This window comes from Trichosurus vulpecula, chromosome 7, assembly GCF_011100635.1.
Source record: "Trichosurus vulpecula isolate mTriVul1 chromosome 7, mTriVul1.pri, whole genome shotgun sequence".
NCBI classification, from domain to species: Eukaryota; Metazoa; Chordata; class Mammalia; order Diprotodontia; family Phalangeridae; genus Trichosurus; species Trichosurus vulpecula.
In genome coordinates this window covers 50,492,297-50,505,900 of record NC_050579.1, presented here as the reverse complement: position 1 = coordinate 50,505,900, position 13,604 = coordinate 50,492,297, and positions in this window count along the sequence as shown.

Below are 13,604 nucleotides of genomic sequence, written 5' to 3'. Positions count from 1 at the left end.
AATATAGTTGCTAAATGAAAACCAGTTTAAAAATTCAAGCCAAAAAATGCTGGCAGCATTTTACACTGAGTTATGCAGACAGCACATAAGTCCTAATATGGGTTTAAAAAAAAAAGAAGGGAAAAGGATGTTCCATTTCCCGACAGGAAGGGCCTTAGCTAAATAAACTTGATCTTGGGCCATTGTCAATCCATGCTACCTCTGTCAAAGAAACCTTTTCACTTCTCCCAGAAATGTCACTACCATGACGAAAAGAATAAATAGAAGGGCAAACTTTCCCATTTTCAAATAAAAGAAAGAGAACAAAGTCTACAGACTATAGGACAGTGAGTAAACATAACATTGAAGGGATGGTGGGTGAACACCTAGAAAAGGCAGCAGTGATCACAGAGACAGCCTGACTATGTAAGAAGAGCACAGTTACTGGAACGAAGGGGTGAATAGTCCAATGATCAGATCACATCTGGAGTGTCACATTCAATTTCATGTTCAATATTGAATATGATGCTCTCGTTTGGTGGTATTGCGGATAGAAAGCCAGGCCTAGAGTCAGGAAGACCTGAGTTCAACTGTGGCCACAAATGCTTGCTAGCTGTGTGACCTTGGGGAAGTCACTTAACCTTTATTTGCCTCAGTTTCCTCCATTATAAAATGGAGATCCTAATAGTACCTACCTCCCAGAGTTGTTGTGGGGATCAAATGAGACAATAATTTAGTAGTCACTATATAAATGTTAGCCATGATGATGATGATGATGATGGTGATGATGTGTCATACTTTGATAAGCTGGAAGCTATCCAGAGGAAGATGACCAGAATTATGAAAGAATCTAAAAGCATTCTGTATTAGGCTGTGCTGAAGACATCAGAAATATTTAGGGAAAAGACCTCGAAAAGAGACAAGAGAGCTACCTTCAGATATTCAGAGGGCTATCATGTGTAAGAAAGTAGACTTGTTCTGCTTGTATCCAGAAGACAAAACTGAGGACAAGAGGCAAATACTGCAGAGAGAAAGATTTTGATTTGATAGAGGAAAAAATGTTGTGCCTATTATGAAAGACAGTGGAAAGTGTGCTGGGTTAGAAGTCAGGGAACCTTGGTGGAAATCTCAATTTACTACTGCTCATTAACTATGTGACCCTGGGCAAGCTACAGTCTCTCTGGGCCTCCGTTTCCTCACATGTAAAGTGAAAGTCTTGGACTAGATGACCTTTAAAGTCTTCTACAGCTCTTAGAGCTACAAATCTGTGATACCAAAATTGTTGATGCTTTTCCTAAGTGAGGTTGTTTTTATGAAGTAATGGGTTACTGATCAATTAAGGTCTTCAAATGATGGCCAATCAGTTGCTGGAAATATCTGTGTGTTTAGGGGATGGTGGAGGCAGGTGTTCTGTTTAGCTCTGGGTTGGACTAGATAATCTCTTTTAACTTGGAGATTTTGGGGTCTCAATAAAATCACAGGATTTCCTTTTCTACTCCACACTCCTGGGTTTCAGTTGTGCTGTGGAGGACATTTCAGCCAAACTATAGTGACTGAGGATCCCCTATGACGCACCTTACCTGCAGCACCCTTCATTCTGACTTCCCCCTTCGACTATCCTAACTTCTTGTCCTTGGGTGCTAGAGGTGGCAAATAACAAAAAGAAAAGGCATAGTTACATTTTGTGGTAGTCTAGGAAAGGGAGTAACAAGCAGGTATGAGGAATGTTTCAGTTTGGCAAGAGGATCTGTGGGTAATGGCAGCCAGGAGGGAGAAGGAATTATAGGAAAGACATTTAATGACAATCTCAAGCAATATACTATTATTTTGTTTTGTTTAAAGGACAATTGAGGTTCCACAGAAGCAGAATGTGGAACACATCAGTTGGGTGTGGTGTGCTAGCAAACATTCCCCAAATGAGTATCCCAGGCTCAGTGGGCTCAATGTAGTTTACTGTGGTGCAGATTCCCAAATCTTATTCCTACTATGTGAGATTCTGTGGCTTCCTTGGGGGTGGAATGGGAGAATGGGATTAGGAGAAAGTGTATTCCTCAGAAAATAGGCTTAGAGAACTTACATTGGCTTTGATTGTCCATGGGCCCTAAGGATAGCTGAGATTTGGGGAGAATATTATCCATAGAGATACATGGTGAAGATACTAGCTCTGTCCCCCAATCTTAGCTCTTGATCATAAGGCAAAAGTAATTTTGTTAGAGATGAAAATTTGTGTGTGTGTATGTGAAGATCATGATTTTTGGGATATGTTGAATTGCAAGGGCTCATAGGATATCCAGATAGATATAGAAAGCAGACAGTTGGGCTGGATGTAAAGATTGGCCATGTGCAAGGAAATATTAATTAGCCCCCAAGAAAACTATGAACTCACTCAAACAGAATAGATTATAAAGATTTTCCTAAGAACGTTTAAGTACCATAGACCCCATTTATTTTACCTTCCACTTAATTACAATAAAACTCCAGAAAAATAAAATAAAAAGCAAAAGTGTTGTTCTGAAACTTATTGACCAGTAAGATATACATACAATGACAATCTCACAGAACAACTCAGGACAGGAAAGCACTGGGGGAGGCTAGTGAAGGAAATATCTCTAGGAGGGAGGGAGGAACACAGGGAAAGCTGGCTGTGCCTTTCCTGTCATATCGTATAGTCAGCCATCTGCCTCCTTTTCCTATAGCTAAGCCTCATGCTCACAGGAGCTCTCTCTGTCTCTCTGTCACTGTCTCTCTCCCCCTCTGTCTTTCTCTCTCTGTCTCTGTTTGTCTTTCTCTCTTTATATATATGTATATACACACATATACAAATAGATCATATTTATAACTTGCTTTACATTTCACTGGAACAACCCAGAGACATAGATAGTAAAAGTATTTTTATCCCCATATTCCAGAGAAGGAAGAGATTACAGAGATTAAATGACTAGTCCATGGTAACCTAGAGAGCAAGCATGGGAACCATGGACTTGACCCAGGTTATAACAAGGTCATAGAATTAGAGCCAGAAGGGAAGACAGCAACCATGCAGTGTAGCAACAATCTGCTAGCAGCTGCTCTAGGGGTGTAAGACCTGCCAACATCCAGCACACAGAAAGCTGCCAACACAGGTTCTTTGATCTGCTTCATTAAGGAAAGTAACAATCTCAGTTTAATTAAACATACCTATATCATTCACTTGGTTCAGGGGGGAAAGATCAGCCCCCTGAAATTCAAGGCAAATACAAACAGAAATTACAAATATCAACAGATAGACCTGGTCTGATTCAAATTGCCAGAGAAGCACCAATATCTGGATTACAAAGCTGGGGGACAGTTATAGCTTGCCCAGAGTCTCAACACTCCTTCCGTGAGTGTGCCCCAAAAGTCAAACAGGAAGCTCCCCTCAATTATATCCCATTCAGATCCCTGAGGGCTCTGACCTCACCCAGGCTGGGTGAGTGAAAGTTCCCCTTCCCTAGTATCACATCATATGCAATTCAATGACTCTCTATTGTCTTAATGCTGAGAAATAGCTGAAAAATATTCCAAGAAAACAGCAAAAAGTTTCCCACCCATTCAAACAAAAGGAAGACTTGATAGTCTTAGCATCCTGTTAGAAATGACACTGAAATTCAGATATCAAGGGCAATTTATTATTTTTGAGGAATTCAAAAGAATTGGTAAACATTCCTGGCCAGGAGTGCACTCTCCCCTTCTCTAGGGAGGGGGAGTAGGAAGTACAGGAGTGAGGCCAACTTTGTTCTGATAGACTGACATAGATTGATGCACCATCAGCTCAGTACCTCCCTTCAGAAAATGGATTGCTCTGCTCTCTTCTGGGTTGCAATCTTCCCTATACACCCCCAACATGCAACTCCTTGGCATGTTACCCCCCTCCTCAACATACATCCCATGTTCAAAAACGGCAGAAAACTCCTCCCTGTGTGTGTGTAAGGTAATATTCAATTAGCCAATTAAGCTAGCGATTTGACCCAGTTTTCTCTTCAACCCTGACCATTATCTGGCCAGTTTAGACCAGTTTTCCTAACATGCTGGATCTGCAGTTTCTGCAGAACCACAAACTCTATTCCCATTGGCTGGGGACCCTCATCCTGGTTAATCTTTACTCCATTGTTTCAGCTGACAATTAATTATTCTGTGGAACTCAATTAACTCTTTTGTGGAAACCTAACTTTTCCCTAACTTTTACTCATCTCTTGCACATCCCAAAAGGGAAGAACAGGGAAAAGTCTGATTGCCTTAACAGTTGCCCAGGGGTCACCAGCTATGGCCTGAGCACCCAAACTATCCTTAACTCTCAGGCCACACATACACAGGAATCAGGCTAGATTTGGCCCTTGAGCCAAAGTTTGCTTACCCCTGACCCTTTCCTTTTACAGGTGAAAAAAATCAGGTCCAGGGCTCAGGGTTACACAGCAAATAAGTAACAAAGGTGTGATTCAAACCCATGTTTTCTGACCCAGTAGCCATACTGCTTTCCTCTGTTAGAGATATTGAACTTTGCAATGTTTCTTCTCTCTCCCACTTGCACGTTTGTGCACAGGTGATACACTTCTAGATTATGAATCCTTTATAGTCAGTCTTTGGTATGTACCTTATGTTTCTCTTGGTTCTTATATGTTGAATCTTCTATTAAGTTGAGAAATTTTTTTATCAATGTCTTGAAAGTCTGAGGGTTTGTCAAATGTCCATTTTTTTCATTCAAAATAATACTTAAATTTGAAGGGTATGATATTTTCGTGTGGAGCCCCAGGTCTTTTGCTCTTCGATATATTTTGTTCCAAGACCTGTGGTCCTTTAATGTCTCTGCTGCTAGGTCTTGTGTAATTCTAATTGTGGTGCCATCATATTTAAATTGTTTTAATCTTGATGCTTTTAGTATTTTATCCTTGAACTGGAGGTTCCTGAATTTGACTATGATATTCCTATGAGTTTTCCCTATAGGATCTCTTTTAAGTGTGTGCTATGGTTTTTATCTATTTCTACTTCCCTGCCTTGTTCCCTTTGCCGGTGCATGTTTTTTTTGTGGTAATAACTTGATTTTTGTAATCACCTCTAGTCCTGAGGTATGGGAAATGATGCCTCTTGCCCCAGATCTTCAGCCTGGAACCAAAGTCAAACCTCTAACCTCCTGTAAGTGCCCACAGCCAGGGACTTTCTGGCCCACTGCTTCTGCATTCTTGGGGCCCATGCTGGTTCCTTCTTGCCCCCACCACTCTTCGCAGAATAGCTGGGTCTGGCATTATTCGTCAGCAGAGGGTTCCCTCAATCTTCCTGGGCTCAAATGCATGACTCCCCTGGCTATCCTGAAGTGAAAAGTTCCAGTGGCTGTGGTCAAGGCAGCCTCTCAAACCAACTAACCCCAGGACCTGCCCCTAGTTGTTTAAGCAGTTTGCCACTTGTTAAAATGGAACCGAGCCTGGAGGTGTTTAATCCTCACAAGGACCAAACCAGGTCCTGGGATTTTTCTTCAGGTCTTCCCAAACTATCCCAGGAAGATTCTGGTTGTGCCACTATTCTTCTTTGTCTCCAACCACACTTTGTTCACCCTAAGGTGTTATTTTAACTCTTTTGTGGGGGAAAATCTTGAGAGCTTGGAGTTTTCTGACCTACTCCACCATCTTCCCAGAATCCTCTCCAGATATGATTTAAATAGGGTGCAATACATTGGGACTATAACCTCTTTATTCCTGGAAGCTATGCTTCTTCTAATGCAGCTCAAGATGTCGTTAGCTTTTTTTTGATCACCATTTCACACTTTTGGCTCATGGTGAGTTTACAGTTCACTAAAAGCCCCAGCTCATTTTCATACTACTATCTCATCCTGGCTCCTCTATCTTGTACTGGTGATGTCAGTTATTTGAATCCAAGGGGAAGATATTTATCCTTATTAAACTGAACATCATTAGACTCAGCCCAGTATTCTAGCCTTCCAATATTTTTATGGATTGACTGTCATACAGGGTGTTAGCAATCCTTTACAGATTAGTAAGCTTGATAAGCATGCCATCTATCACTTTATCGAAGTCATTGATAACAATATTAAAGAACACAGGGCTGAGCACAGATCCCAGGAGGGCTCAAAAAGACCCCCATACAAGTTGGTATTCAAAAATTGAGTTCAGGCTTTCCAAACCATGTAATTATACTGTTTTGTAACCTCTATCTCCCCATCTTTATCACAAAAAAATGATGAGGTATTTTATCAAATGTTTTGCTATAAGTTAGATAAACCATATTTACAATGTTATGCATATTGAAATAGTCAGTCTGATGTGTTCTCTTTTTGCCAGGGCCATATTAGCTCTTTATAATCAGTATTTCCTTCTTTAGGTAATAGGAACAGAGAGTAAGATCTGGAAAAGGTAATTTAATCTAAGATCTTTTTTTTCCAGGTGAGGAAACAGAAGCCCAGAATGATTGGCTTACACTAAATAGCTCAGCTAGTAAATGGTGAAGCAGCAATTTAAAGAAGCATACCTGTGTTTCAACAATCCGGCTAGCAGCTTCTGTGGGGGTGTAAGATCCACCCACAGCCAGCACCTGGAAAGCTGCCAACAGCACAGGTTCTTTTGATCTGCTTAACTAAGGAAAGCAAGGTGAAGGGGTTGACAAGTTTACTTTAATCCAGCATACAAACATCATTCACTTAGTTCAGGGGAAAAATCCAGTATCCTGAACTTCAGAACAAAATACAAACAAATTACAAACATCAACAGACAGACCCAATACAGATTCATAGTTATCAACATCTAGGTTCAGCCCGGGAGCTCAGAACAAGGGCTGGCCCAGAGTCATGCGCCACCACCGGCAAACAGCTCCAAAGAACAAACAGCCAACCCCTGGTTTTTATATCTTTTTCAGTGTCAGGGGTGAGTCGCACATGTGACTCACCCACGTGACCTAGAATCGTCACAGAGAGGCGGACTTAAACCCACATAGTCTAAAAGCCTCTGCTCTCCCAGACATGTAAACTAGGCCCTCCCTGGAGTTAGCCCCACCTTGGGCCACACCTTAGTTGCCAATCCACACCCACTAAGGTTTTACACCTAATAGGTGTTTGGGCCTGGGGCTTAGCACCTAATAAGGCTCAATGAATTACTCAAAAGGGAACAAAAGCCAAACTATTCAAGGGCACTTGTTGAACTAAGTGCTAAGGAGCCCATTTTGCTTATCAACACAACCTGACTTCAGATCTATCCCCTGCCACCCACACACACCCTTTCCTCCTGATTTTGCTTACTTCTATACCCAGCCTTTACCCCTGTGACCTAAATTACTACCTTGCTCCTCACTCCAAAAAATGTAAATATCCATCAGTCAATCGGCCAGCATTTACTATGTGCCAAGCTTTGTGCTAAATTCTTTGTCTAAATGAAGGCAAAAATAGAACCTGCCCTCAAAGAATTTTTATTTTAAAAAGAAAGATGACATATAAATAATTGGGCACATATATAAGACAAACAGTAGATAAAAGGTAACCTTAGAAGGGAAAGCTCCAGGTTCTGGTAGGGACTGAGAAAAGCCTCTTGCAGGAAGGTGGAAGTTTGAGCTGAGTCTTGAAGGAAGCCAAGAATTCTAAGAGGCAGAGGTCAACTCTAGCATGTTCCTTTTGTTTGGTTATTTTTCAGTCTTGTCCAACTCTTCATGACCCTATTTGAGGTTTTCTTGGCAAACATACTGGAGAGGTTTGCCATGTCCTTCCCCAGCTCATTTTTTTACAGAGGAGGAAATTGAGGCAAATAGAGTTAAGTGATTTGCCCAGGGTCACACAACTAATAAGTGTCTGAGGTCAGATGTGGACTCGTGAAGATGAGCCTTCCTGACTCCAGACCCAGCATTCTATACACTGTACCATCTATCTGCCCCCAACTCTAGCATAAAATTTCTCTATTCCTTCTATGGGACTGCCGCGTGCTGCTCAGTAAAGTCATGAAAGTGATCTAGATTTGCTTAGTAAATTAATGATACAGAACCTCAGCTGGACCCTTACTGTTTGCTAGTCCTTTTCTACCCTTATTCCTTTGTTGAGTCATTTCAGTTGGATCTGAGTCTCCATGACTAGAATTTGGGGTCACTATCTCACAGACTGTTCTAAACCTTTCCTTCTCTCCTCCTTCCATCAATGGTTTCCTTGCCCTTAGAATAAACAACTATCCTGTTATTCTAATGAGAAGATTAAGGCAATTGGACTCCCTCAGCAGACTTCCTCAAAACTTATTTACATCACCATCTCCTCTCTCCTTCTTTCCTTTCATCACAAAAGAGGTATCTCTACCCCTGTCTAAATCTAATCCCTCTGCCTATGCCCTTGATCATATTCATTCCCACTTCCCACAAGATCTTCCTCCAAAAATTACGCCTTTTTTGCATTTATCTGGAATAGCTGTCTCCTTCCCTTCTGGCAAGAAACGTGCTTAGATCTTACAAGATTTAAAACAATTGCTATGGCTCATAGTGACTAGTACGTTCTCTCCAAATTACACTGTATTTCTCTTGTCTGTATTTTGTGTAGACTTACATGGCCATGATGAATACACTTCCTTGATAGAGTGCAAGCTTCTTCTTTCTCCCATCCCTTCACTCCTTTCTCCTCCTTCTTCTAGGATGTTTCATTTTTGCCTTAGTGTCTTTATCACCTAGTACAATACCTGGAGCAGAAGTACTTAATAAATGTTTGTTGGTTGATTGATCGGTTGACTAACTCTTTCTTTAATATACATCCTACAATTTTGCCAGGAAATAAAGTCAAGATCATTATGGGTTTATAGTTTTCAGATTCTATTCTGTTTTCAGAGTCTATTCTTTTCCCTTTTCTGAAAATGGGGAAAACATTTTCCCATCTTCTTTCCTATAATACCTTCCTCATTCTTTAGATCTTTCAGACAGTACTGATAGTGACATAGAGAATAAAGAGCTCCTTCTTTCACTACCTAAGGATAGAGTTCTGGAGAAGGTGATATGAATTCATCATAGGTAGGTTAAGTGTGCTCTTCTTATCCTCTCATCTACACTGGGTATCAATTTACTATCAGCCATTTTTTGTTCTATCCTTTCTAATCCAGAGATCATACTTCTTGGGAGTAAAAATAGAAGTAAAATTAGAATTAAGCAGCTTTGCCTTGAGACCTTGGGGAAACCAAGCTTCTTCTACAAATGAGATTGATACATACATCTTCAGGTAGTTGTAAGGCTTGGTGTAGATAAGTGATGGGAAAGTGTTCTGAAAGTCAATACGCTATTTGAATGAGTACCCCCAATTTCCCAAAATTTGTTATAAAAGTTGATGTGAAAACCAGAAATTACTTGTAACTGGGGCGCTTGGACTGATACATCTCATTTTAATGATCTGGGAAAGTGAACCTGCCAAAGACAAACTCAATTGCCAAGACCACTGGAAAACCCCAGCTAGAATGTGCTGTGTATGTACACAGTCCCTCATTCATGGGAGAATTCTCTAATAGGGTAATCATTATAAAACTTTCAAAATGCATTTAATTGTTTGTGAATATGTTGGAGTTTTGCTATAATGATGTCCTTAGGGCTGTTGTTGTAGAACCATTCTGAAGATGAGATCATCTTAAAATGACCTTAGATAACTTCAATAATTAAAGGTCCTTGGATAGGATTCAAGGGGGTCTCCCCTTTAAACCAATTCCACTCAGTGATGAATAACTTTAGAGTGTACTCCAAGTACATTGTTTTCATTAGTGTTCTATTATCTCATTCTTCTCCCTTTCCCTCCCTCCTCTCTTTGCTCCTTTTCTGTCACTTTTCACCATTATTTGGCACTTTAAGATTTCTCCCCCCAAAAATACATGATTTCACTGAATCCTTACAAAAAGCATAGTAGGTATATTATTTTACAAATGGGAAGACTGAGAATCAATGAGATAAACTGACTTGCCCAGAGTCATACAGCAAGTAAGGATGAGAATCTCTCTTTGAACCCAAGTCTCTCCTAAGCCCAGGTCCAACATTCTTTCCTCTAAATAATCCTTCCTAGGATTAAGCCTCCTCCTGAACAGTTGTAATATAGTAACTGGGTAAGATTTGATGGAAATGTCATTTTTTGAAACAGAAACATTGAACAAACATATGCCCCCTTACTCTTGAGGTTCATTCTGTTTTCCAAGAAATCGGCGCTAATCAATACACTGTAAGAAATTTTAAAAATTGATATCTTGTTTTTATATCACTAAAAATTCTCCCTGCAGCCCTTTCCCTCCTCTCTCCAGGAGAGCCATCCTATATAGCAAATATCATTTTTAAAGAAAAAAAATAATGGGAAGAGAAAAAAATCAGTAAAATTGGTTAATACATCAAAAAGTCTGAAAATATATGCATTGCTCCACACCTATGAACTCTGCAAAGGAGTGAGTGTAGTGGGGAATCTTCTCATCCTTCTTTTTTAGGGTAATCAATGTACTTTTGTCATAAATTATTAGAACAATTTTTTAAACCCAGTTGCATGAGCTGCCTCTTCAAAGGATTGTGAGGATTCCAACTTTGTGTTTAGACATATTTAGACACCAACTTTATATTTAGACACCTTATTATCTGTAAACTTGTCCTGGGCTTTCAGAAGACCTATTTCAATTACATACTAAATTAATGTAAAATAAATACATCTATACACCAATGTAGGACTTTCAAGTGGGAAAGGACTTTAGGGAAATATCTATACCATCTTCCTTATTTTTCAAATGAGGAAACTGACATTAAAAGAAATCAGTGCTTCCCTAGGTATTCAATAAATGCTTAATCATTGATAAGTTAAAGCCACTCAGCACCCTTGGAGAAGAGAAGAGAAACTTTGTGCTTGGAAATCCTTGGAAAATGGTGCTGTTGGGGTAATAATAACTTTTATCTACCAGGTTTTTACTTATATCTCAGAATAGTTGCCTAAAATGTGACTCTTGGTATCCCAGAATCTACGCAATAATGAGTCATATGAGGTGGCAGCCCAGGTAGAGCTCCTGGTCCGCAGAATCCCAGCATGACCATCAGGTGTGGAGATGAATCAGGGATCAAGGACAGAAAATGAGTAACTTGCCTGAACATTTTTAACCTGAAAGCAAAGACTGTGTAGAAGCTCCCTCACTGTGATCGGCTGCAGCTTGTGTAGATAGGGGATTATGGCAGGGTTAGGGGTTTTCGTGTTAGATTTTTGAAATGCTGAACAGAATAACTGAAAGGGATTGTAAGGCAGACCAGGAAAGAATAAAGAGTGAATAAAGTCTATATCCATTGAGAGATCATGGGCCCCCACGAGGACTGCCATTACCCTAAAGTAAAGCAGAATATAAGCTGAGTTGGGTATCAGGCATAGAGAAGAGATACAGTTAGATAAGCTGGTATTAAGGACCAACAAGAGGCTTTAGAAGCTGGCAGCCATCGCACTTCACCCTTGAGATAGCCATTTGGGCACCACTCTTTTCACAAGATAAATACCTGAACTAGAATTTGAGGATCAGTTCATTTTCTCTATCTCCTGTGGGAAACCTCTTGAGCCTTTTAGTGGTTAAGCACTCACTCCCTATCTCTCCTCACATTGCCATGTACATATTTATATGGAGAGATCCTATTTCTCCCCAACATCCCTCTCCCCTCCCCAAATAATAACCATAATAATTAGCATTTACATAGGACCTATTATCTGCCAGGCTTTTTGCAATTATTATCTCACTTGATCCTAACAACAACCCTGGAGGTAGGTGCTATCATTAGCTCCAATTTACAGGTGAAGAAACTGAGGCAGGCTGAGGCTATATGGCTTGGCCCAAAGCACATAGCTAGCAAGTATCTGAGGCTGGATTTGAACTCATGTCTACCAACTTCAGGCCCAAGACTCTATCCTCTGTGTCACCTAGATGTCTCACTAGGAAGTAAGCTCTTTTGGGTTTTTTATTTGTATACCCAGAGCCTAAGGACAATGAATTGTACAAAGAAGGTGCTGAATGTCTATTAGATTTTTTTTGGATTGTATTGGACTTTCAAAACAAAACTGCCCTGCATCCTTGGAATCAGGAAGTCTTGGGATTAAATCCTACTTTAGACACTTACTGTTACCCTGAGCAAGGTGCTATCATCCCTGGATCTTAGTTCCCTCATTTCAAAAATGAGGGAGTTGGATTAGATGGTCCCTGGAGTTCATTTTAGCTCTAAAGAGATGTCTTAGGAAACTAACACCCAAATGAACTTAACTAGACCCACTCCACGGGACGAAAAAGCCTAAGTGAGTAGCCTTGACCTGGATGGCCAATTTTCTCTTTTTAGTTGGGAAGATGACTGCAAGGGTTCATCACAGATACAATGAATCCCAAAGGTTCTTTTCCAGGATGCATATGCATTCAGCACCACAATTGAGAGGACAAACCTTTAAAGGTAAAAATGGTCTAAGGTCTGTGTTCATATGTTTTTCACTAGTTAACTTCAGTTAAATACCATTTAATCTAACTTCGCGAGTATCTCCAGATATTAGTAGAATACTTCTTGCTCAATGTGAAATCAGACCTCTGGTGTTGGCCAAAGGTCTGGAACTTCTGATCGCTTCATCATAAAAATCCTTCAAATTTCTCACAGCAGGCAGCTATTGTTTTTCCCCCTAATACTCTGACACAAGCTTTCCTTCCTCAGCCAATTACTTGTCAGAGTTCTACTCTCATTTAGCAGGAGAAAGACTCTGGGCAAAGGAACAGTAAGGGGTCTGGAGAAAAACAAATTCTTTTCATAATTATTTCCTTATTTGCCTTATTTTCTTCCTCTTTGTTCTCTTCCATCTTAGCATCACAATAGTAATAGTAATAGTAAAGTAGTTGTATTGGTTGTAGTAGTAGAGTAGTAATAGTGGTAGGAGTAGAGCAGTAATAGTAGCAGTGATGGTGGTGGTAGTAGTGGTATTAATAGAAACACCAGTAGTAGTGGTAGTAGTAGTGGTAGTAGTAGTAGTAGTAGTAGTAGTAGTAGAAGTAATGGTAGTAATGGTAGTAATACAGTAGTAGCAGTAATGGTGGTAGTAGCAGTACTAGTGGTGGTGGCTGTAGTAGTAGTAATAGTAGAGTAGTGGTAGTAGTAGAGTAGTAGTAGTGGTAGTAGAATAGTAGAAGTAATGGTAGTAATAGAGTAGTAGTAGGAATAATGAAGTAGTAATGGTGGTGGTAGTCGTAGTAGAGTAGTTTTAGTGGTAGTAGTAGGGTAGTAGAAGTGGTGGTGATAGTAGTAGTAGTAGCAGCGATGATGATGGTAGTAGTAGGAGTAGTTGTTTTTGTTAGTCAGTCATTTCAGTCATGTCTGACACCTTGTGACACTATTTGGGTTTTTGTTTTCTTTTGCAAAGATGCTATAGTGGTTTGCCATTTCCTTCTCATTCATTTTATAGATGAGGAAACTGAGGCAAGCAGAGATTAAGTGACTTGCCTAGGGTCACACAGCTAGTTAGTGTCTAAGACAGGATTTGGCTTTAGGTAGATGAGTCTTCTTGACTCCAGGCCTAGTGCTCCATCGACTGCATCACCTAGCGATCCCACGGTAGCTATAGTAACAACTGCCATTTATTTAGCTAGGTCTTTAAGGTTTGCTTCTAAAGTTTGTGTGACAAAAGATGACGG